Here is a 6,198-nt window from a genome sequence, read left to right on the forward strand (position 1 = left end):
GGCTGCCGAGAAAACAGAAATGCGGGTTGCATGCGCATACCACACTGTCTCAGAAGCGGTTGTTCTAGTAATTACAGGCGTACCACCAATAGACTTGCTAGCCAGAGAGAGAAAAAAAATCTTTGAACAAAGAAATGGCACAGACTCAACCAGGGAAGTCAAAGCAAGATAAAGATTGCGTATCCTCAAAATGTGGTCCAACAGATGACGTAATGAAACTTCTGGAATATGGACAGCAAGATTAATTCCCTCTATCAACTTATGGATTGATAGAAAACACAGCGGGACAAACTTCTTTCTAATTCAATTGCTCTGAGGGCATAGATGTTTCAACGCCTATCTTCACAAGATGGGAATCGTGAGCACACCTAAGTGTGACTACTGCAGCTACGGAAGTGAAACTGCGGAACACGTTTTCTTTAACTGTCCTCTGTCACGAGCGTAAGTTTGAGACGGTTTATTATTTGGTTAAATAATAGATTAATTTTACTTAGATAAAGAGATTATTTCCTTGACGACCAGATGATTTTATGTTTATTTATTAAGTGTATTCCAAATTCCTAAGCTATGAAATAACTTATTGATCGCACCTTTTTCTGGTACAAGAACTTAATCTTTACCTATTCTAATGATATCGAGCGGCTTATATCATAGAACCCCTTTGTGACCGCGTGGCTGGGGTCAAGGATAGTGAATAAACTAAAAGAAAACGAGAGGAAGATGGGTTTTTTGGTGGATTATAAGTACTCGGGAATACCTCGTTCCAAATAACAACTCTGATTATTTAAATTTTATAGTTTTAAATATCATTTTCGGATATAATTTGTAATGAGAGTATTACGCTCTCGTCCAATTGGTCAGCCCTTTCCTCTCGAAAAGGGCGCCACTAGGATTTTGGGCACGGTGTCCCAGGAACCGGGGAAGCATGAGAGGGGAAAGACAAGGTCGTGAGAAGTTCAGGCGACTATCCCTGATTCAGAAAGATAATTTGGAATGATTACACAGGTCCACAAAAAAAAAAATTAGGACGACGGTTGACCCTAAAGGCCATCCCTGCAACTTCCCGCTCATTTTGTACTTAAGCGCTCAAAATTACACATTACGTTTTTGAGCTCTTCGAGCTCAAAAAAATGATTGTTGTGTCATTTTGAGCTCTTCGAGCTCAAAACTCTAATAGCAGTTTAATAAAACACAATTTTTTAAATTTTAAAACGACAATAACTTTTGAATGAATGAACCGATTTTCACGTGGTTAGTGGCATTCGACGCAGTTTTTGAAGTTCCATGAAAAATTTTCAAGTTTAAATCGATCGAGCCAGGAATTTCGAAGTAATTCTAAAAAAGAACTTTTTTCGGTTTTCTTTTGACAACGATAACTCACGAACGAATCAACCGATTTTGACCGGGATTGCGGTGATAGACGTGGTTGTTTGATCTTAAGAGCTGATTAGATTTGGTAATTGATCGGTAAAGCCATTTAAAAGTAATTCCAAAAAAACCACATTTCAAAAAATGTTTTTTTGAGATTTCTCCAAATCTACTGGTCTGAATCAGTCCAAATGGTATTCAACTTCTAAGTTTAGTCAAACCCTTTCGAATGGCGTCAACCGCGATGAAATCGGTCAAGCTGTTCAAAAGTTGTAAGAGGGTCACATACACACACACACACACACACACACACACACACACACACACGCACACACACACACACACACACACACACACACACACACACACACACACACACACACACACGTATACACACATACGGACATCATCGCGAAAACATTCAGGGAAGCTTCCTAGGAACTCCAAACGACAAGATCTGATGAGAACTTAATTTTCGAAAAACGGGATAAAACCAATAACTTCCCAATTTTTGAAAATTTTCAATTTTCTTAGCGGGAAGTTAAAAAAAAGTGGTCTGTGCTGGGTGTGCGACTTATATTTTCCGACGTATTTTTTACCGCTGAATTCGAATCTGAAGTCAAAATTGGGGGTCAAACTGCAAAAAACAGAGAAAAACCAAAAAAACCGATAAAATCTCCGATCTAATAATTGTTTCTGCATGATAATTAAAATCTTATAATTTCTGTCGTTTTCCGGCCCTTTTCTCCTCAAATGACCTGTGCAACGGATTTCTGCTACGCTTTTTTCCTCTCTGTTGAGTTTCTCTTTGTAGCATCCAGCAGTAATCTGCAAACATATTTACTCCCTACTGCCCCTGAAATCGCCGTTCAAATTCCTTGAGATCTTGATGAAATCTCTCTCTTTGCTCTTCACTAAAGTCTCCGTTGTTCTCCGGAAAGTAGTTGAGATGCGAATCAAGAAAGTGAAGTTTCAAATTCATTAGGCAACCTGAACGCTGAAAGTTTGCGATCATATTGGCCACAATAATCAGCATCTTTGGTGTTACCTAAAAACTTGGTACACACTTCCTTGAAACTTAGCCATGATGCCTTTTCTTGTTCATCCATCACTGAATCAAATGTTCCATCTTTGAATAACGTCCGGATTTCCGGTCCATCAAAGATGCCTTCTCTCAATTTCGCATCTGATTTGTGCTTAAACACTTGACGCAGATATGTAAAGCACTCTCCTTCTTTATCATGAGCTTTCACAAACTGTTTTATTAACCCAAGTTTAATATGAAGAGGAGGAATGAGAATTTTAGCTGGATCAACAAGCGGTTTTCTTATTATATTATGTGATTCAACCCTAAATGAAGATCTTGAAGGCCAAACTTTTTTGACGTAGTGATTTTTGCGATCTCTACTGTCAAACATACACAAATAGCATGGATACTTCGTAAATCCAGATTGTTATCCCAGGATCATGGACAAAATCTTCAAATCACCACATACTTGCCATTTATGTTCTTCATACTTAATTTTTTCCAGGACAGTTTCTAGATTTGTGTACTCTTCTTTAAGTACAGTTGAGTGAGCTAAATGTAAAGGAGCAAATTTGTTGGTATTGTGAAGAAGAACTGCCTTAAGACTGCGTTAAGACGAGTCAATGAATAACCGCCGATCTTCAAGCTTATATATATTTGACTTTAATTCATCCACAAGTCCTTTTACATCAGTGCAATAAAGCAAATCTTCCTCTTTTTCAAAATATTTACGGAAAGCCTCCTCTCGATTCCGATAAAATGAAACTTTAGTACCTATTGTCAGAAGATTTCTTCTTTTCATAGTCGAAGCCAATATTTCAGCCGCTTTTGAGAGTTTAGCTTCTCTAACTAAATCATTTAGATGTTTTTCGTCATATGTTTCTGGCTTTTTCTCTTCACCGATCGGACTGTACTCTTCTTCACTACTCGAAGGAACTTTTTCATCAGGTTCACTGGAATCGGATTCACTGTCAGTAGCAGACTCTTCGTCATTAAGAGCTACATTCTCAGGATCGACGTCGACTTCCATTGTATCGAATCCACTGGTCAGGCTGTCTTTTGACGTATCATCTTCTGAACCTTCTATAAAGTTTGCAACTGGTTGTTGCACACCTGAAGCAGGAAAATACAAAATTTTGTCCTTATGGATTCGGCCCGCAGTTTCAACTTTTGTCGTGGAAAAGTAGCAATCATTTGCACCAAGAGGCTTCTTCCATATAGCTGGAGTTTTAAATTTAAGTTTCTCCTTGTTCTGGTGCTTCTCAAATCGGTTAACCATGTTATAGCATGAACCACAAACAACATTGGATATCCAATTTTTTAAATTGAGAGCAACTTCCATATTGAAACACTTTTCATACAAAGTCACAAACCTATTTGTGAGTTTCTTTGTATTTTTCATCCCAATGTATTTTGCATAAACGTAGCAAAAGAAATTAGGATTCTTAGAACATTCATGATTGCCATGAGTACTAGAAGATCCAGCTAAATTTTGAGTAGAAGAAGCATTACGATCCATTAAAATAAACAAACCCCGCACGCTAGAATACCTGGCCCGATCGCAGGTGAATCAGCCGCCCTAGGGGTGATAATCCTCATACCTCCCCAGGCCTAAGTATGAGGGCTTTCCGACTTTGACGAGGACAATGTCAACTCGTCATCGGACACACTACGGCATCATTTTCATATTCTAGCGCTTCCCTGCAAAACAGCGCGCCTTCGCTGGCTTCGATACCACGAAATGTTGACTAGCGAATCATTCTACATATCCCGTTAAAGGGCAGTTGTCATCGTAGTCTAAACACTCCGTGGTAGCAGGCTTTTGCCGGTAAATGTACCGATTCAATGTCCTGACGTTTTCTATTATATCAAAGACAAAATTCATTCGACAAAAGACTTCAATAAGACACAATAAGTGGCAAATAAACATATTTGCAAATCAGTGATGGATGCTACAGAGAGAAACAAATCAGGAACTGCAATTTGATCATAACATACGGAAAATACTATTATGTCATGGATTTTATCGGTTTTTTTTATTTTTCTCCGTTTTTTGCAGTTTGACCCCCCAATTTTGACTTCAGATTCGTGTTCAGTGGTAAAAAATACGCCAGAAAGTATATGTCGCACACCCAGCACAGACCACTTTTTTTTTGTGGACCTGTGTTACCTTCATGTTAATTGTATATCTATATAGTATTAAAATCCGATACTTTTAAATCATTTCAAATCATTTCAAATTATATTTCTTAATCAGGGATAAAATAATACTGAGAAAAATTAACATTAATGAAATTATTTATCCAAAATAAAACAATTTAAAATTAACAACTCGACAGATTGATTTTAACAATAATTATCCTAATAACTACAGAAATTTCCAGAAAAACCTTCACTATCTAAATTATACAATTACTTTTACTATTTTAAATTTTGTCGTGATAATTTTAACTAAAATAATTTAATTTTGCCATGGGGCCTGTTATAAATTCACTAAATGACTGAATGACTTCAACGAATAATTTAAGAACATGTAGGACAGAGAATATTCAAATTTTGGATAAAATACTGAGACGCTTTTTGACCAAGTAATTTTTGAACAAAAAATTATTAAACTTGGCCGGAGTATGTTAATAATAGTCCTTCGTAAATTGATTCTTCTATTTTTAATTTTAATCATTGAAAAAAAATAACAAAATGATAAATAAATAGGTAGAGTTCGCGCGTAAAACTGCCTTATCTCCGGGCCCATCATATATTCAAGTAAATAAACTTTACTAAAAAGAAATTACTCATAAACTTACTACCAATATAATCTTTGAGATTGATTTAATTTTTTGTTTAATCTTTACTTTAGTTTAGATTACTTATATGACAGAATTATTAAAATGCAACTAGGTTTGAATAGAAAACTAATTATCAACAAATAATTTCATTTACTATAGTAAATAAACTATAGTTTAATTTTTTTGAACAGTGTTGGGAGTATTGACTGTCTGCCTGATAATCTTCAGTGAATTTTATGTGTTTCAAATAAACAATCCGATATATTCAACTGGCATTTGTTATCACTAGTCCAAACTGAATTACCGACAACAGACTGTATTACATGTTCTTGATGTAAAGAAAACCAACTAATATAAAGAAAACGCCAGAGACAGTTGCGATTACTATTTAGAAAAAATTATTATAATTATTTCAGACTCTCAATTATTTATATAATTAAAGTTGGCCTAAAATAATTATAAAAATACCTGAGACTCAATTTTTACTGTTTCCAACGGCGGCTGGTTCTCAGCAAAATGGCGGGATCAGCGGCGAGTTGGTCTCGCCGGATTCAATCAGTATGCTGGCCTCCAGTGATGATGATCTCCAACGTTGAACACTCCTCGTTCACACACTGGTTCTCCCAAAAGGCGCTGGCTCCAAAAACTTCAGCAACAGGCCACCAGCCTCACTTCACACACGAACCGACTTCCAAAAAGCCCCGTTGTCCGTCTTTTCGGCCGTTTTATAGTCTCCCGCCTATTTGTTCTTGAATTTTTTCTGCACGCTGCATTTTCTGGGGCAGCGGTGGGGGATTTTTTGATTTGCACGCCCGGTCGAAACTACTCGTCAAAAATCAAAAGGTAAGGGAAAGCCCTTACCTACCGTGGCGTCAATTTCATGGTCGATAATGACCGCGAGAGGTTCGATTTTCTTTTTCTGATTTTCTCCGAACTATCAAATTTAGTTACAAATTTATAAAATTCGCAATGTGGGTTAAAAAAAAAAATTAACAATAAAAAGAACATTTGATAAAA

Source organism: Cotesia glomerata, linkage group LG6 (assembly GCF_020080835.1).
Source record: "Cotesia glomerata isolate CgM1 linkage group LG6, MPM_Cglom_v2.3, whole genome shotgun sequence".
Taxonomy (NCBI): domain Eukaryota; kingdom Metazoa; phylum Arthropoda; class Insecta; order Hymenoptera; family Braconidae; genus Cotesia; species Cotesia glomerata.